This window comes from Cydia pomonella, chromosome 6, assembly GCF_033807575.1.
Source record: "Cydia pomonella isolate Wapato2018A chromosome 6, ilCydPomo1, whole genome shotgun sequence".
In the NCBI taxonomy this organism is placed as follows: domain Eukaryota; kingdom Metazoa; phylum Arthropoda; class Insecta; order Lepidoptera; family Tortricidae; genus Cydia; species Cydia pomonella.
Genome location: NC_084708.1, coordinates 24,098,806 through 24,118,951, shown reverse-complemented (window position 1 = coordinate 24,118,951; position 20,146 = coordinate 24,098,806). Strand labels below are relative to the sequence as shown.

At 37.3% G+C, this 20,146-nt stretch overlaps 2 protein-coding genes across 4 annotated transcripts in view; one reads left to right on the top strand and one right to left on the bottom strand.

Annotated features, from left to right (window-relative positions):
- The window catches only part of LOC133518570 (uncharacterized), a 47,905-nt gene extending 36,025 nt beyond the window's left edge, over nucleotides 1–11,880 (bottom strand). The window contains exon 1 of the mRNA XM_061852232.1: nucleotides 11,802–11,880. The gene's annotated coding sequence lies outside the window, so the exon portion shown is untranslated. The remainder of the gene's footprint in view (nucleotides 1–11,801) is intronic.
- The window catches only part of LOC133519349 (proteasome inhibitor PI31 subunit), a 495,710-nt gene that overhangs the window by 131,669 nt on the left and 343,895 nt on the right, over nucleotides 1–20,146 (top strand). The gene's annotated exons all lie outside the window — the stretch shown is intronic.

The following is a 20,146-nucleotide window of genomic DNA, read 5'->3' as shown; positions in this document are numbered from 1 at the left end:
CCTAGTATCTGATCCGTACCAGTCCCGTCAATTGCCAGAGGGTCTTCAATTTTTGTACCCGTCTACTGGCTAGTCCCGGATCTGTACAAACTGTCTCAACTGCCTTGTGCCTTATCAGTCACCAAATTTATTCTAGCATATTCTTACTTAATTTTGAGATCTAAACGCTTACAAATAGAGTTTTATATTACTTGCATTTCAATGCAATATAAGTCGCGGCAGTCAACGGGTGCACGTACGCGAGCCTATCCGGCGTTTGAGGGGGATGGGACGAATCCGGCACTAGGCATTTGACGGGTACAAGTATGTTAAAATTACGGTTAAGTCAGAATCGGTACCTAGGCCCAATCGGAAGTCTGCGATAAAAAACTCTGTCTTACGTACCGTCTGACGGCGCGTGGGTTTGTAATCTAACTTGGAATTTCTATTTAAATTTGTAACGGCTTTTGATTTGTTTTGTTTGTTGTTTTTATTAAAAACAGGTGAAAAGGTTAAGTACGTTTAAAAGATTAAGTTATTTATATGAAATTGAATGAGAGGAATGTGTAAATCTGGGATCTACTTACAATTCTGGAAAGCGCGTGTATGTTATGTCTATAGGTACAATATGTAAATGGTTTTTTAGTATTCCGTACCCAAAGGGTAAAACGGGACCCTATCAAACATCAAACATTTATTCAGCAAATAGGCCTCAGGGACACTTTTACATGTCCATTTTTACAAACAATAAAATTATAAAAAACAATTACAAATATGAAATCGATGAAATAATATATACTTTATTAGAGATGTATACTGTCTCTAAATATCAAATTACACAAAAAAAACTATGATAAAAAAAAAAAACCAACAAATACTAAAATTGTTTAGAGAAAGTCTCTAGGTGTCAGAGATAAAATAAAAAAAAAGATATATTAAATTATCCTTAGAGTGTAGAGGGTCTCCAAGGCTTGAATTCTTATATAAAGAATTAAAAGACAAAAAAAGACCTATTACTAAGAGTTCGCTGCCCGTCCGTCCATCCGTCCATCCGTCCGTCCGTCCGTCCGTCCATCCGTCCATCCGTCCATCCGTCCGTCCGTCCGTCCGTCCGTCCGTCTCTCATGGCACCAGGCTGTATCTCATGAACCGTGATAGCTAGACAGTTGAAATTTTCACAGATTATGTATTTCTGTTGCCGCTGTAACAACAAATACTAAAAAGTACGGAACCGTCGGTGGGCGAGTCCAACTCGCATTTGTCCTCGCATCAAAACTTAATATCCACTCACATGATTCCGATTTTAACGAAAGGTGCCCTGAATTGCTCTGCCATTTCGCAGATACGACGGCACAGTGTCGTTATATCTTCAAAAATCGATAACTTGCTTCTGCTTAAGCATTTGGAATAATTCTTTCGGTTTTAAAATGGTAAAGAAACAAAGAAATTTATTTTCTTACTTTAGCTATTTGCTGTTATAATAAAAATAATTATTAAAAATTCACGAAGTTTACCCAAAGGAATAATTTCCGAGTTATAGTAGAAAACTATTTTTAATAAAAAATCTAAATCGATAACATATCTTTTTTTTGTATTCAATTTAAAGAAGGCTTAATAAGCTTTTAATTGATACTAAATACCTTGATAGCTCACCTATAAAATTGCAGAGTAAAACTGATTCAAATTCTGATAAGGAACTTTCGAATTGCTCCACCTGGCGTGTAACTATGTGCTATGTTCGTGATTTTTTTGTGGCTAATTTAGACACTGAAGTACAAAAATATAGTAAAAAACCGTTTAAGACACTAATTACCTTGAAATAAAATACATAATTTATGTAATTATCACAATGATAGTGGCTTTATAACTTAAAATAACAAAAGAGTATTTACATACCTACTAAACTTTGGTGTTTTTAAAACGACCGATCACCAACAACCGAACTAACTTATAACTACACTAACACGTATAATATATACACCATAACATACACTTTACAACAAATTAAGCACAATAAGCAAATAGTAACTATTAACACATGAAATTATACTGATTACAAACGTAAATAAACAAACAAACTGACCTGCGCCATGTCAAAAACAAAGATGGCTACCTATTTAGGTCGGAGACACAACAGTCGCGCGGTGCAGATGTTCAACAGAAATAGGAACTTTTAACACATTCACTGCCAGACGAAAAACGGCAAGCTACCCCAGGATCCGGGCAATATAGCAAAGAAATATTAGTAAATAGAAATTATAAGTAAGTAGTAACAAACACCCCAAAACGCGTATGCAACGTCTAGTGTACCACATGCCTTACGATGTACAGAAATGATTTAAGCAACCACAGTTGCTGTGTTTTTACTTACAATTTTCCGTCACATGGTTTTTTCGCTAATCCTGGATAATACACAGTGATTTAATGCATTTTATTGTTTATTAATGTAATTTAATAATCGAACTATTTAATGACTATAGGTTGCTCAAGATATATTTGGTAATCATAGAAATCTAGGGCATTAAAATAGGAAACACGCCAAAAATCTACAGAGTTATTGGTTTGAAGTGAGATTTTATGGTCATCAATATTAAGTAGGTCTAAAATATAGTTTTAATCTAATAGACCAATAAACGCGGAGTAATTTAATATATAATACTAACAGAAATATGTAAATTTGAATACTTACGGCATTTTAAAACACGCAGCAACTTTTAACACACGCACTTTTCCGAACAACTTGCAAAGTGACATAGATAAAAAATACTGTGGTTATGTCTATGTGGTTGAAACATTTTTTAAATATTGTCACGTTGGTATTCTGTGTTTTAATAATTGTTTACACCATATCTGTGCAGCCCTTCACAGATAAGAAATAAAAAACCGCATACACTCCGTTCGCAACTCGAGTTGCGACGATCATTTTAGAGGTGCGAAATGTTGAAACCTTAGTTGCTGGAATCATGTGAGTGGATATAAGTTGGCGGTACAAATTAAATATAAATGCCCAGTTACAGAAATATGTTATGATAATGAAATATAAAAGTACCAGAAGTCCATTGTTTAACGAAATCAATGGTACGCAAACATAAAATATTACTTCGACAAAATATTGAGCCCTACGAAAGGTTACTTTGAACAAATAGAAAAGGTTTCTTTGGACAAATAAATAAATAACATATATTTTTCAATGTACACCCACTAAGATGTGTTTCAAAGAGAAACATTTCCCGGCAGTTTCTGTATTTCCATTGGGTTTCGTAATATCCACCCTCGCATAAATAAAATGTATATCATGTTTATCCACGTTTATCGCTTTATCTACGAAATAATTCTGAAATATTCTATATATAAATGCGTGTGTCCTGACTGACTGACTGATTTCATCAACGCAGAGCCGAAACTATAAATGCTAAAAAAATTAACTTTTGCACACAAGGTTGCATTTATAAAGTGTACAAGAGAAAGCGATTTTGTAAAATTCAACCCCTAAGGGGGGTTATAAAGGGGTTGAATGTTTGTATGGCGTTCAAGTTTAATTTTAAGCTAGAAAGTGGAAATTCCGTGAAATGGTATTATTATATTAAAATACTTAGAAGAAAATAGGTTTCACGTTTACGGAAATTCATCCCCTAAGGGGGTTAAAAATAGGATGAAAGTTTGTATGGGGATCAAGTTTTATTTTAAGATAGAATTTGAAACTTCGTGAAAAGTTATTATATATTAAAATAGAAGAAATGTTATTTCAGAGTTTTTGGAAAATCATTCCCTAAATGGGTTAAAAGGGTTGATAGTTCGTAACTTGAAATTTGTAGGAAGACTAAGAAATATTAGAAAGTACGAAAAATAATATGAGTACTTTTGAAAATTCAGTCCCTATTAGGATTAATAAAACTTTTTAACAAAAAATTAAACCGACTTCAAATATTACCAATAGCGCCATACATGTACCTATAACATTTGAAGAGTTCCCTCGATTTCTCCAAGATACCATCATCAGACCCCGACTTGGTGCCAACGGGACCATCTCGGGGTTATACCCGTTCGATTAAAAAAAAAATTTGAAAATCGGTTCACGTTTCGCGGAGATATTGAGTACATACAAAAAAAAAAATTTGTCGAATTGAGAACCTTCTCCTTTTTTGGAAGTCGGTTAAAAAAGGGAGGAAAGTGTGTTTTAGAAAATAAATCCAAGCGGACGATGTCGTGGGCAACAGCTAGTAATATATAAGTTATAACAAAACAACCGATCCTATTTTGGTTTGTTATTAGTTAGTTGCTATGTACCGGGCAGGCGCGTGTATAGCAACAGGTGGTGCTGAAACCCTCCAGTCGAGGTCACGGCTACCGACAGTACTGTTACAATAACTTTCCCTTTCAATTAGTTTGTAAGCATTATGTGTAAGTACTTTTATTATGTACCTATGTTCAGTGGCGGGGAAAGACCAAAATTTTATGTGGGCAAGGTACATTTAGCGAGGCCCTCTGGTGGCACAAGTAATAACGAACATTTTTACGTTGTGTCCGAGATATAGGTACTTATTTGAGGCGCGAGGCCCCTCGGACCGCGAGGCCGTAGGCGGTGGCCCACGTCGCCCACGCCTAACGCCGCCTCTGCCTATGTTTAAATTTTGTGAATAAACGTCTTTATTATTATCTTCTTTATTTCTATTTGTTCTTAGGTTAGGATTTTATAATATGGATATAAAAGTTATACAAAAATAATACAATATACATTATAAAAAACCTAACTTAGGGTGCCGCCAGCAGCCGGGCAGGGCCCAAGCTGCCGGTGGTCAGGGCCGCAGAGAGTGGAACCGCCGGACTATCCGCGCCGTGTCTAAGATCACCGCCTCCTGCATTTGGCCCTTGATCCAACCACCTAGCGAGAGTCTCTCAAGGTGTTGGCCGAGACTCTTTGCTATCAGGCCGTTCGCGGAAACGACTATCGGGACAATGATCGTCGAATCAACATCCCACATGCCTGTTATCTTGTGAGCCAAGTCTAGGTACCTGCTTATAAAATTAAGGTAACGCAGCGGCTTACGGCGGCCCAACGGCATTCGGAGATCGCCCACGTAGGACACTTCCATAGGAATCAAAGGCTTCGCGTTCGCGAGTTATTCGCTCAGGTAAGACAGTAAGACACTGCCTAGGGGTAGGGGGTAACGGTGTTATTAGAGAAACCCTACTCTACGCGATAAATGAAGAGCCCACACATTTACGAACTTGACTCTGAAATAATAACATTTCCTGTAACAGGAAACTCCGTAACGGTAAAGCTCGGTCGGCCATATATCAAGTTAGTCAGTAATGGCGAGGGCCCCCTCGCCTATTCATCTTTGTTAGTCGAAATTGCGGTGTAAACGAAACAAGGAGTCGAGTTTAAATTGTCGAGGGTTATACTAACATATAGCCCCTTATTTAAACTTTCATGATTTTTACACATTATCACAACCATCATTATCATCTCCGAGACAACGGGGACAACGCCGTCCTCGAAACGTCGGAGGTAAATTTTAAAACTTAATACGCGATTAAGTTCCGTTTGTGTTACTTAATAATATATCCCCTTGTGCGGCAAGATGCCTCGATACCGCGCGTGCGGCGGCCGCCATTTTGAATATGGAAAACTTGCCGCCCGTACGGCGCCTGCCTTGCCGTCTGTTTTAAAATATAAATATATATTTTGCTGTTTTTTGATCCCATCAGCCAGTCGACAATATATAGCATATATTTAGTTTGTTAGAAGATATATTTATACTAGAGTCAAACCAACAATATGTTAAGGCACAGTAAGTTCATGTACTTCTCTCACGCTTACGCTCAGTGTGAGTGATAGAAGTGCGTGCGCGGGAGTGCGAGATATAATGTTTTTTTTTTACGTTTAATTAAAAAAAGTATTCGTTGCGTTCCTTCAAACATGATATTGCCGATTTTTAGAAGCAATTTTCATATTTTTAGCTTGTCTGCATAATTTGTTACAAGTTTTAACACATTCATTGCCAGCGCGTGCTAAGCGCTACGAGCGATAACATGGGAAAATACTACGTACTGTGCGGTTCAAGAGGAATTTTCTCCCGCGGACGCTCCGGCTGTGGAATGAGCTCCCTTCCGAGGCTTCCCCGAGGGTCTACAGTATGGGGTTCTTCAAAAAAGGAGTGTACAGGTTTTAAAGGGTCGGCAACGCGCATGTGACACCTCTGGAGTTGCAGGCGTCCATTGGCTGCGGTGACTGCTTACCATCAGGCGGGCCGTATGCTTGTTTGCCAGCGTCGTGGTATTAAAAAAAATGCGTAATCGTAAAAGCGACTACGGAATGAGCGCCCGCCTGGCGGATTGCTGGCAGTGAATGCATTGAAATGCATTTTAGATTTGTTCGTGATTTTTTTTACTAAGGCAATAACTCAGGATTCGAATCGATACAGTCGCTCGAGAAAGACCTCAAGACTGCTAATTTTAGTTGTGGCGGCCGTATTGTGATCCAAAAAAAGTGCGTGCTACTTTTTAAAACTCCGTTTTCTGAACCTAGTGCACCTTAACTCTCGTATTTTTAGGCACTCGCGCTCATCTGTGACCTTGTGTTTGGCGGCTCGTGTGACCGGTGCTCAGCACCCTTAGTGCTTAAAAATGGAGCCCTATGTATGTCAATGGCCCTTGGTGCTCTATAGTTATTTGTACAACAAGAGAGCAAAGTTTGATATTTCTGCGAGTGCTTGTTTTGAGTCCCGTGCAAGCGAAAGATTGTATAATAGATTCACGAGCGTAGCGAGTGAATCTAAATTAGAATCTTGAGCGTAGTAAGGGACTCAAAAGCGCACGAGATGTAAATAACTTTGATCTCGTGTAGTACACAAAATTTTTCACGTCAGTCAGCCATCAAAAAATACAACCTGAAAAAATGTAATCCGTCTTCATCACTATTTCACTCATGTTTTCTGAAGGTATTCTAACAATTAACTTTAATTACCGCAATAAAACAAAACGAAAGAAATTTCAATAAAATGATACGAAAATAATGAATTAACGAACATCAATTGACAGTTTAATCGTCAACTTTTTTTGTTAAAAAAACTTTGTAAGATACGGTCTGAATTGCGGATACTACTATTTGTCAACTATAGTAGAGATCGTTAAAAGTCGTTAAGTTGCGTAACAATTGCGTAGATTTGTATAAGTACATTGTTTTGATTGTATAATAAAATACGTAATTTATGGTATTTTTATTAAATTATAAACTTTTATTTCATTAATTAATTATAACGAATTAAGACTCGTAGGGTGTTTTGGAACGATGCGGTCTGACTTATTTCGGGGTCTATTATAAACCGTCAATATATTGTTGAATTACGTATGCACTTTTTGTCTCTTTCTTTTTGCTAATGACGTGCAAGGGACAAAGACAATAGAATCCAAATACTTCGAACTTGTCTGTCTGTCGGCCCTGTCTCACTTAGTGAGAAAAATGCGATTTTGCTCACTGTTTTTAAGCAGCAAATTACCCTTGTTCCAGCTGCTGACGTGAAAAAAAGTTTTTAGTACTAGCTTTTATCGCTGACTGTACTTTGTTTCTACAGGCAACTAGTGCTCATTCTAAAAACCACAAACACGTTCCGTTGTTTTATCAGTTTTATCACAGATTTCCTATGTCCTGATTAGGGAGACAGGAGGTCTCCATAATGATCAGCTCGCTGGTACCATAATATTGCATTATCACCCGACTTACGTATGCAAATTTTCAGCTTCATTGGAAGTCGGGAAGTGGGTCAAATCCGTTCCGGCTTTCTGCCATGGCTCATGAGAGCATGGCAGCTAATTTTAAGAATTGACCTAGCACCAATGTTTGTTATAACTCAAAATAAGTTATAGGCGTTCCAAAATGGAAGCGCTTACCTTGTGACAAATTGTACAAGTTGAGTTTAGTCGCATCTGGGCAAGCGAGAAATGAGCACGTGCTACTCGTAACGAGCTCCCACTCACCGACCAGCAACATGTTTAACAACGAATATGACAAAGATGAATGGAATTCGAAAATTAATCAAAAATATCAGTATTTTTTGTGCTCCTTATGATATATTATGAGTATATCGTATCGTATCGTATGTAGTATCCTATTCCGGCCGAAGCACCGAATATTCGGCGACCGAATTGTTAAAACTGTTCGCCAAGAAAGCTCAACATTTACTAAGATTTCATTTTTGTTGCTCAGAATCAGTGAATGGGGTTAGAGTCAATCAAACCAGACCCATGATAAAAATTATTTCTAACCAACAAATGCTCAAAAACCGGGAATCTTCGTATTTAACAACTTTCCAAGAAAACGTATTAAATATTCAATATAGTGATTTTCGGTTATTTTTAATGTGTATTTTTTCAATTTACCCAACCTATTCGGCGGAAAAGTAGCCGACTTTCGGCTGAATACCGAGCATTCGGCAAGGTGGCCGAATAGGCCGTATACCAAATAGTTACCGAATATTCGTGGCATCACTAATTTGGAGGCTATTTTTATGAGTTAAATTATTGTGATTTTAACAGTGTTGAACATTTCATTTTAAATTTCTATGAAAATATTACGTTTATAGTGATACCTCATACTTTTTTACAAAGACGACGAAGAGTTAGACAAAATATATTTTACAAGCTATATACACCTAAGTGACCTTGCGGACAAGAAAATATAATATATCCAATATAATAAAGTGATATATCTCAAAAAAAAAACCACGTAATATAGATGAATGCAAAAATAATACTTGAGTAAACTTGTCTTGGTATTGTATGTAATAATGATAATCAGTGAAATGATACAGAAAATGTCTCGGGACCTCGGCAAGTGGTACGTTGTTTTCATGCCTAATTAATAATTATCTTACAGCCCTGTTGGTCGGAAATTATTACAAAAAAACTACATTTTATTGCACCATCTCAGTCATGTGTTTACCGGTTTTTTGTGTTTAGATCTAAACTTAATGTTATACAAACGCGATGTATTGCTAATGCACAGTCGACGCCATAATACACCGATTCGCCACTATTCACTACATAGGATATTATAGTTTCATTAAACTAGGCATTGTGTTGTGTTACACATTACATTAACGTATATATTTAATGTACATATATTTATGAACATTGTTGGATAAAAAGGTCAATCAAACGCATTAATCGAAAGCTTTCTAAAGGGCATTCATCTTTATAGTACCACTTTACCCAAATGTCATGGCACGAGCCAGCATCATAATAAGTCGAAACAGCCCCAGGTTACCACAATCACTCCCGGTCTCTGTTAAAATCACCGCAGAAAGCCAACAAAGAGTTTCAGCTTTAATTGAGGCCCAACTGTTCCCAAAATCTGGCCATTAAAGCGTCATTAAAACTCGTTTGGTTTTACCTTACACCAAAATTAACTTGGTAGTATTTTTAACATGTATGTAATAAGACTCACTTAGCTTAGATATGGACTGTATTACTGGAATTACCTTGTGAGCCTCCCAATTTTGAGACAATTATGGCCTATTTTTGGTATCAATGATTTATAAGTCAAGATAGGTTATAGGCGTTCCAAAATTGAAGCCCTTACCTTGTGACAGCCTGACTTGCCTTTAGTCGCACCTGGGCAAGCGTTGCCAAAATTAACCAGACGGTATTATTAACATGTACGTAATATACTTAGCTTAAATATAATTGACGGTTTTACAGCAATTACCTTTGAAGCCTTAATCTTGCGACAATTACGACCTAAAATAACAAAATGAAAATTCCCATTGAGTTACGGAAATTCCATACGTTTTCGTAACTGAGTGGAAGATTCTGTAAGACATACGCTGAAATTGCGCTTATGTTGTACAGAATAGGAAACTGTCTATCCACCAAATTTAATCAAAATCTGAAAAAAATTAAGATAGCCTTGAAATACTTTTAGAGTCAAACTAAAATAAGTTGGCAGCGATTTTGGCAGCCCAGACAGAGTGTTATTTATACGTCAAACTTCTATGAAATTATGACGACTTAACACTTGCACAGGCTGGGATATCAAAATCGCTGCTAACTTCACTTGGTCTGACTCTAGTTTGAGATTTTCCCTCACTGCCCAACGACAGTTGTCGGTGTATGGCAGTGTCTTGTTACCCCAAATTAAAGGGTCTTGTCACGAAGCGCTTAATGATGTGCCTACGGGAAAATATTTGTGCCCCGTACTATTTGTTCCCTCGAGCATATTGCGGAAAAAGGGTTATTTATTTTTCTTATCTTATAATAAAGTGGAGTCCGTTATGTTCCGGCTTATTACCAAGGCTTATAAGTGTAAGGCCTGAGTGGACGCTTGAGTTGGGCGTGCAGCGGGGCGTGCGGCGTGCATGTTAAACAAATGCAGACGTATAAGAGCGCCGCAGTGCACGCTGCTCACAGCACTTATGAGTCCGACGCCACGCTGCACGCCGTGCCGAGCGAGCGTCCACTCAGGTCTTACACTAAGAGACTGAGGTCTGCTTAGCAACTAATCCCAAGAACTGGCGTAGGCAATCCAGTTTTTACGAAAACGACTACTATCTAACTTTCCGACCCAGAGGGGAAACCGATTTACTGTAAAGCGATTGGTAAATAATAAATGATATATTATCATACACAAGTTCCGAAAAACTTATTGGTGCTAAGCCGGAGTTTGAACGCGCGATCTCCGTATTGAAAGTTGAAAGTCCCACGCTCTTATCACTAGGCTACCATAATTAGGAACGCTAAAAGATAAAACTAAAACCCTTATCAACACGGGAAATAAGTTAAAATATAGCTTGCGTGTACACAACTAAATCGGTAATTTATAATTTCGTAATTTACATTTCTTTGTAATACCTAGTTTTCTTAATAACGTAGGAAGTACGCCTATTTTTAGTTCATTTATGTACACATATTTGTAAAAGACTGTTTGTTTAAAAAAAACTATGAATCTATTATTACCATTAACATCTTTTATATTTTTACCTATGGTCTGACAATAAATAATTTCTATTTCTATTTCCATTTCTAAAATAAAAAAGTATAAGTAGAAACAAATCTATTAGTTTCAATATTGTATATGATATATTTTTTCATTGTTTCAGATGACACAAGTAATAGTATTAACATCTTCCTCGAGTTTACGAAAAGGAAAACGTATTTTCGTAGCTCCACGAAAAAACACGTAGCTGTTTTTTAGGACAATTTTTCTTTAGTATTTATTTCGTCCAGAATAAGCGAGAGCTCTTCAAATCAGACAAATCATGTTAAAAAAAATAAGCCAAACCACCAAACCAAGCTAAAAACCAAAACCAAACCAGCAAAATAACCAAATAAAAATCCGCCCAAAACACGCCAACAAAGATATTTATTTTTTGCTTTTCATTTTGCACAAATGGAAACCTTAAGAAAAAATGTAATTGTACGAGAATTAATGTTCAGATATCGCAAACAGGCACTACCATCAAACACTGTTATCTTTTTCTTAGATGTAAGTTCTGGTAAATAGCTACTCATAATTTAAAATTCTTATTAAATCGTGATTTATATTAGTAACTGATTTCTGTTTCTGTCTTTATACCTACCCGAATTCAGTGTCCCTTAATTCTATTGGATAACAAAAAACCCTAAATTAATAACTTTAAAAATACTTAGATTAAGAGAGGTTGTCAGATATTCTTAATCTCTTTCCACTGAACTCATTTTCATTTTAATCGAATGCATAACCAATGTAATCATAATATTCCGATTAAATTCATTTATTATAACGCACCATTCACCAAGCATTGCATCCACACACACAAACATATCGTTACAAACACACTTACCTTGTTTGTCTACAACATTGGAAAACAACGAGCACTAGATTCTCGTGCGATCCGGGAGAATCCGGGAAAACAACTGAGCGTTCCCGTCGTGCGCGACCCGATGCGCAGAGGACGGGTTAATTCACAAATGTAAAGGCTCTATTTGAGGTATGTACCAGTATTTTTTAACTCGTACTTTTCTACTAACTGTTTCAAGCTAAAGCTCTAACTATATTGGTCGTTTTATCGTTATCAGCTTTGAAAAACCAGCGTATTGAGCTGTCATTTTAATACAGATTTTAAGAATAAAACGGTCAGGTTATAGTGGATAACAGTTCAGTTTGAGTAAGGAATAGGTTTAGAGGTTCCGTAGAGGTAGCGGTTGGAACCTGCCTTGTGAATGGGGGTGGGGAGGAGGGGGTTTACATAACGCGCGCATCGATCGGCGCGGCTCCCTGGAAGCCTCGATTCTGAAAAGCGCTAATTCATGTGTTGAGATTAGGTTGTATTCATGCGTCTCACTTATACATAATTTCTCAAAATACGTACCGACCTGCAGGCATATTATGGATCCACGTGATAAAATAAAGTTACTTGTTAACACCACGGGATAGAAAGTGACGCATACTGTTTTATCACGCTGCACTGTCACGTAGACAAGACCGACCATCATCAGTGGCAGCATGGTTCCAATTTTATCGCTTGAAACTATGCCCATCACGTTCGCACTTACATAGTTGTTAGAACGTGACAGGCATGGTGACAAATGATAAAGAGCCAACCATCTTAGCCCTACAGCTTCATATTTGTACTATTTGAATATTGCAGATGTCAAGTGTTTATCTGAAATATTGTGAGTGTTCCGTTCAACCACAAATAGGTACATAAGTAGGGTTTGGTATCGTGAATGAAGAAAATTCTACATAACCTGGCGTTTTTCTATGAAAATACCTCGCTAAGAAATAGGTACCGAATATCAAACAGAATTTGAAATAGAGGTGTATTGTCAAAGAAAACTTTGTAGCGACGTAAATTTAGCATCGTTTCGAGCGATGGCGCCATAACCGCCGAAAACTGCGTCGTCAAAATGATATTTATATTTTAAGATTTTTATTATTGTATGTACGTTAGTCTGTGGGGTATGTATATATGGGCCATAGTTGTCTGAAAATAAATGACATTTAATTTAATTTAATAACCTTTAGGTAGTGCCCGGTAAGATGGCGCCACATTTTGATATTTAACAATCTGAACATATATCAGTGAAAGAATAAGGATGAAAGTCAAATGGCGTTCTAAAAGTTTTAATTATGTGTCGAAAGATGGCAGTATATTTAGCATCGTTTCGAGCGATGGCGCCATAAACTTTAGGTATTGACCGGTAAGATTGCGCCACTTTTTGATATTTATCAAATTGAACACATAATATATCAGTGAAAGAATGAGGATCAAAGTCAAATGGCGTTCTAAAAGTTTTAATTATGTGTCGAAAGATGACAGTATATTTACGTCGCTACAAAGTTTTCTTTGACAATACACCTCTATTTCAAATTAATATAAATATGTTTCTCAATTTAAATGCGAATAAAACGATGAACAAATAGAATAAAACCAACTTATACGTAGAGCAAAGGGTATGAAGACAAATTATTTCAAAAATGGTGCTGACAATTGTCTTATACGACGTATGTTGTCAGCGTGGTCTGTACCCCTAGTGTAAATTTATTCGATGGCGTAACGTGACGTACGCGTTTGCGTTAAGTTTCATTTTGTATGGGATTTTGAGTTTCTAAAACGTTCCGCTTGGCGCGCTGTTTCTAAATCCCATACTAAATGAGACTTAACGCAAACGCGCACGTCACGTTACGAAATCGAATAAATGTACACTAGGAGCTCTGTTCTTAAAAAGCGACACTTATAAAGTATTGTGAAAGAGTGCATTTCTCGTAATAGATTGGAATTAAACGTTTCGTACGGAAACCATCCCGAAACGCTCTAGAAACAAAGAGTATTATGTTCAAAGAGTTTCAAAGGCGCTTGTGTCATTATTATATTTATTGATAGTAGTGTCTTGCATTCGGTTTGGTTATCTATTGGAAAGCGGTTTATTGCAAGTGTTGTCGTTTCGTTAAGCGGTTTTTGTGTATATTCGGTTGAATGGGTGGTTTTATGCGTTTTTGTTTAGAGTTTTAGTTTACATTATTTATCTAAAAACACCTAAAAACTACTTTCCATTTCATAAACAGCGAGCGAAAACCGCGTACGGTTTATCTGCCGCCATTGTCGCTCATTTACATTCAGGTTTCTTAGCTATCTTAAATGAAGGGAATAAAAATAAGATTAAGGTATAAGCATTTTGTTTACCCGAGTTGTTGTACTACATTATGTTAGTTTAAGATGTTGTTGATTAAAGTTTTGAAAATATTTTTACAGTACATATGGTGCTACTTTACCGCACTAGTGCGAAAATTAGCATATTGCGTTACTGTGTCAAACATTTAAAGGGCCATATGTACTGTAAAACGTTGTACGATACATGTGCGAATAGGTAATTCGCAACTCGTGTTGATTTAAATATCGCCTCGTGTCGATTTAAAGATTTAATTAAATATCGATATAATTTATCGCCACTCGTTTTGAATTTCCTATTTTTCGCACTTGTATCGTAATGTACTATTAAATAATGACATGCAAATATTTATCTACATTATTTTTTGACGACCGGTCTGGCCTAGTGAGTGACCCTGCTTATGAAGCGGATGGTCCGGGGTTCGAATCCCGGTAAGGGAATTTATTTGCGTGATAAGCACAGCTATTTGTTCTTGAGTCATATATATCGTTGTCTGAGTACCCACAACACAAACCTTCTTGAGCTTATCGTGTGGCTTAGGCTTAGTCAATTTGGGTAAAAATGGTCTATCTATTTATGTATTTTTATTGTGGTTTGTTCATAATACACTGATATATTACGGGTAAATATATTAAATTAGAAGACATTTAAATTTCAGTATATGTTTAATTTAGTCACCTATATTTTTTTCTAAGACGGTGCTTAAGCAACAGTACGCTTACAACGAGTTTGAGATTGACCTGACACTGACTTATTTTATTTTATTTAATATTGCATTGTCATGTACATAATAAGGTGTTACATCTCATACAGCCAGTTCATGACACCCTGTAAGGGCACACAATAGTACAGTTCCATTCACTTAATGCTAGTCTACATATTATAATTAAGGTAACATGATTAAATTAACATATTAGCGTATCAGTAGTTTAGTAACCTACTAGTTAGTCTCATAAATTAATTTAGTAACTTCAAAAATAGCCGTTTACCATGCACCGATACAATAATGGCTGATTGAATTAACTTGTCAAATGATTATAATAAATATTTATTTAATGGATGTCAATGAATATTAACGCATTCACTGCCAGCAACCCGCCAGACTGGCGCTCAGTCCGTAGTCGCTTTTCGCTACATACGCATTTTCCCATGTTATCGGCTACGCTCGTAGCGTGTAGCACGCGCTGGCACTGAATGTGTTAAAGTGATGGCAGCAATATTATTAGCACTGGAGTGCGACTTGATTGCGTGGCGATGGGCGGCTGTGAGAAGGGAATGCCTGAGATTCTGTGAGATGATGGATGCTAGGCCCTCAACTGTTGTTGTGTAGTTTTACGCTGTTAATTTATATAATTTCATGACGTATTGGTTGCGACTGTAATGTTATGGAAATATGTTTGAAATAAAATAAATAAATAAATAAATTATATGTCAAGTTACAAGTTAAAATCCTACATTCATTCGGTGTCATATTTAGCTAACGTATGGAAGGTCTGCCATCTTGTGGCCTGAAACTGAACCACAAACATGTACATTTACACGTCACGTGTTTTCTTGTGTATAGTAGGTTCTGCCATCTTGTGGGCTACATCAGAACAATAAACATCACATTCACAACTTATTCGCTAGTATGTGCGTACCTTAGTATCTATGCATCTCGCGTGTACTGGCATATTAGTGCCAGCGAGATGTATAGAAAGTACCTAAGTCACGCAGACGTTATTGAATTGTCAGTGTTAAACTGGTGGTAGCCGTACTTGGTTTGAATAGTACTAAGTACCTACTTACTCCTGCTCATAATATTAGTTTCCTATGATAAGACAGAGAAGTGGTGGTGGCCGGTGGATCTGACATCCGACTTTCAATTCGGAAGGCGCGGGTTCAAATCCTGGGCAAATTGTACCAATGAGTTTTCGGAACTTATGGACGGAATATCATTTAATGTAAACCACTAGCTTTTCGGTGAAGGAAAACATCGGGTAACCTGTATACACCCGCGAAGAAATTCAAAGATGGATGTGAAGTGATGCCAGCCAGCGTGGGGACTATAGCCCAAGGCCTCTCGCGCATGAGAGGAGGCCTGTGCCCAGTAGTGGGACGTATATACGCTGAATTATCATATAATTATGATCCCGGTTTTGAGTGCATGGTGCATGCTAATTGCTAGTAGTATTTAAACTTAATTTCGTATGCCTTTGGGTACGACATAGTGGAGCAATTTTCTTTTTTACTATCATATGCAATAACATGTTGTGTACACCTATGATCGACGAATAAAGAATTTGTATTTGATGTAAAACCAGGACGAGTGGAAGAAGAGAGGGGTGGCCTTTGCCCAGCAGTAGGACAGAAAAGGCTCGTAATAATAATAATAATAATAACAGAATAATAAACACCTATGGTCAACAATTATCTCTCTAATCACTTTGAAGTAAACTGTGACTTGTCATTTCAATAAATTTTCCCCCTTATTCATGACACATTACAAATTACAAGCGTCAATTAGTTAATTCTTGTTTTATCCCTTTCTTACAAATACATTACTCAAAATGACAGATTAAGACAAACGATTAATAGCTTTGAGGATTGTATCGCTGTGGTAACGCGTTTATGAAGAGACATTTCTGGAACAACATGCATGATTCATCATTTCACAAGTGATACAATTCTAGATAGACTTAAAAACATTGTTAGTATACCTACTGACTTTAAGTAGCTACCTACATAAAGTTATATCGCGCTAAAAGCACCATAAAACATGAATGTCCACTCATAACAGCCTATACCCTCTTATGACGTGTGTGAAAAGTCTTATCTTTCTCAACCGTCTATTTGCTACGAGGGTCTACGCCGTAGCGTCGAAATTCCGTAGCAAAGTGATAATAGTTGTTTCACAAGGGGGCAAAACTGTTATTTAACCGCTTTACCGCTAAAATACTAAACTATATTTATTTATTTATTATTTTATATTTTCATTTATATGTTACTACTGTGTTTACTGCGTTTTAAAGGCTGTTTGTCTGTACACGAGTGTATCACCTAGTGAGTGTATCGCATTCTTCGTACTTAATGATTTGAACGATTTAATTTATATTTTATGTAAACTGGTAATCTAGTAAATTGGTTCGAAAATCGCATGTGATTTATTGCAAGGTCAGTGGAGCCATTAATTTAAACGTGTCGCACGCTTCTGGAGGCATGCAATTGTTCCGGAGCGGCGTTCGCAATTTTCATTAAGAACGATTCACGCCCGAATGGACACGTGCCTTGTGGCGTGTTTACTAGATATTGCTACGGCTTTGTTTGTTTTAAAACATCGATTAAAAAACGAATCACCGATTTACTGACGCAGCTGGCGCATATTTTGATAATATTTTCATTTTTTTTTATTCTTTATTGCTCAAATTAACATATTTTTGTTTCGTACATAGAATATCCTTTGTTTTCGAAAAGCTAAGGGCCGTAGATTAAAATAATCTTAAATGCTAATTCGATTTCAGCGATGCAATGCTATAAAGCATAGGTATTAATAATATTAATGCGAAGTAAGTACACTGTGTGTAGTTGTCTGTCTATCTGTGTTTAAACGGCTAAACTACTCCACCAAGTCAGAGGTTGGGACAAGACCGACATTTTATGTGGGCAAGGTACATTTAGCGAGGGCCTCTGGTGGCGAAAGAAATAACCAGCATATTTACGTTGTTTCCGAGATACACATATTTGAGAAGCGAGACCCGTCGGACCGCGAAGTCGTAGGCGGTGGCCCTAACGTCGCCTCTGAGCTCTGGTCAGGATAGACGATCCACCATATAGAGACGGAAGCCGCGGAATATTTCTAAAATTTCATTTGAGGTTTGGACAGGCAGCAGTGTCATGCTTGCATATTATAAGGTTCCCATACGTCTGCGAGCGATACTCCAAATTTTATATTAAAGGAAGAAAATCGGCCAAGTGCGAGTCGGACCCATCCAAGTATTGACCCCGCCCGACGTTGCTTAACTTCGGTATTTGTTGTTATAGCGGCAACAGAAATACATAACCTGTAGAAATTTCAACTGGCTAACTATCACAGATCATCAGATACAGCCTGGTGACAGACGGACGGACGGACCGACGGACAGTGGAGTCTCAGTAATAGGGTCCGGTTTGACCCTTTGGGTACGAAATCCTAAAAATGGAAAAAGTTACGCTTCCGGCAGGACTTGAACCTGCAAACTCCGCAATCCGTGCGTTTACTCTTAACCAATTGAGCTACGGAAGCCTACCCGGACCTCGCAAATCTTTTGCATTCCTTCTTCTTTTTTTTTCATTTCTTTTTTTCCTTTTATATAAAATTTGGAGGACCCGGGTATGTCCATAAATTACGTCCAAAAGAGAGGTATAGGCACTGTGAATGTCATCTCGCTTTGTGTAAGGGCACAGCACAGCGGATGTCATTCCAGATCTAGAGCAGAGCCCACCTGGAGAAATACCTACACCTTACAGAAAACCGCAGCCAAATAACACTAGACGCTACTCATTGTTGTGTTCCTGCCGGTGAGTAAGGTTGTCATAGCTTAACGAGGGTGCGGAAGGCGCATGTAACCCCTCAGGAGTTGCAGACGTCCATAGGCTGCGGAGACTGCTTGCCATCAGGCGGACCGTATGTTTGTTTTCCACCGATGTAGTATAAAAAGAAACTAGTTTTGCAAATTTTGTTCCTGTGAGTATCATAGTGACACTAAGCTTTAAACGGGGAGGACATACCGTTGCAAAATTCTGAGCATTGACGGGGACAATTTGCTTAATGACGGGGACACCGGGACACCAAGCTTCAAACGGGGACATGTCCCGGTGTAACCTGTCAACTTATTTGTATTCTTAGTAAGTATTATAGGAAGCCAATTCAAACTATCATTTTGTCATCAAAATGATATATAAATGGGGTGTATAATGTTTAATATAATTATAATAAAACTATCATACACTTGCCATAACGCCATTTCATATATTATTACTTAAAATAATGTGATGTTAAAGGGCCGGCAACGCGCATTAACACCTCTGGAGTTGCAGGCGTCCATAGGCTACGGTGACTGCTTACCATCAGACGGGCCGTATGCTTGTTTGCCACCGACGTAGTATAAAAAAATACGTTGATTTTCTTATATTATGATTTAATCTAAACCGTAATTTCTATAATGGCTATTTTTATTTAATTTTTAACTAATACAAAGACATTATAAAATGTACGTATTTTTCAACACACTTGCTCAAAACGGCGTTTTTATTCCATCGATTTTTGGCTCATAATCCTAGATATTAAACACGCGTGCTTTTTCAGGATATTATACAATTCGTGCTCTTTCATTATATCCGACTGAGTTAAGAAGGTAACTGATTGCTAATAATATGTATGGGAACGGATCCTTCTTAAATTGGTCGCATACATTTTACAACATGGACTGGCGGGAGCCGGCGCTCCGCCGACCTGCCGGGGCTCGCCGGCGGCGGGACGAGGGGCGGCAGGCAGTATCACAGATGCATGACTGCATACTAACCGATTTAACAATTAAAATTTGATTAATATGAAAGTTTCTTTATTCCTCGCAAGTATGTTGAAAAACGTCGTATGAAACGCGGGTTCTATGGTCATATTAACATCATATCGATATCATTTTGATCTTGAAATGTAAGTTCGAATTAGCCTCTAGGTTACCTTCAGCATGTCACGCTAAGATAGACCATCCATTTTCAAGTAGGTCGTGTGTTGAATAAATTTTACTAAATTAATGTTTAAGATGTCAAGGATTAAGTATGAATATGAAATAAAAGCTAGATGGAGGAAAAAAAGGTAACGAAGGGTCTTAGATAATATTTACTCAGATAGAATTATTTGAGGAATTTTTGTTCTTTACGCTAAGATAATTCGTTTTATTTTTTAAGTAACTGAGAAATGCGGAGATAAACTCATTCCTTTCTTTGTTCGGAAATTTCTTTACGAAGTAACTTCGTTTGTAAAGCTTTGTTAGGTCGA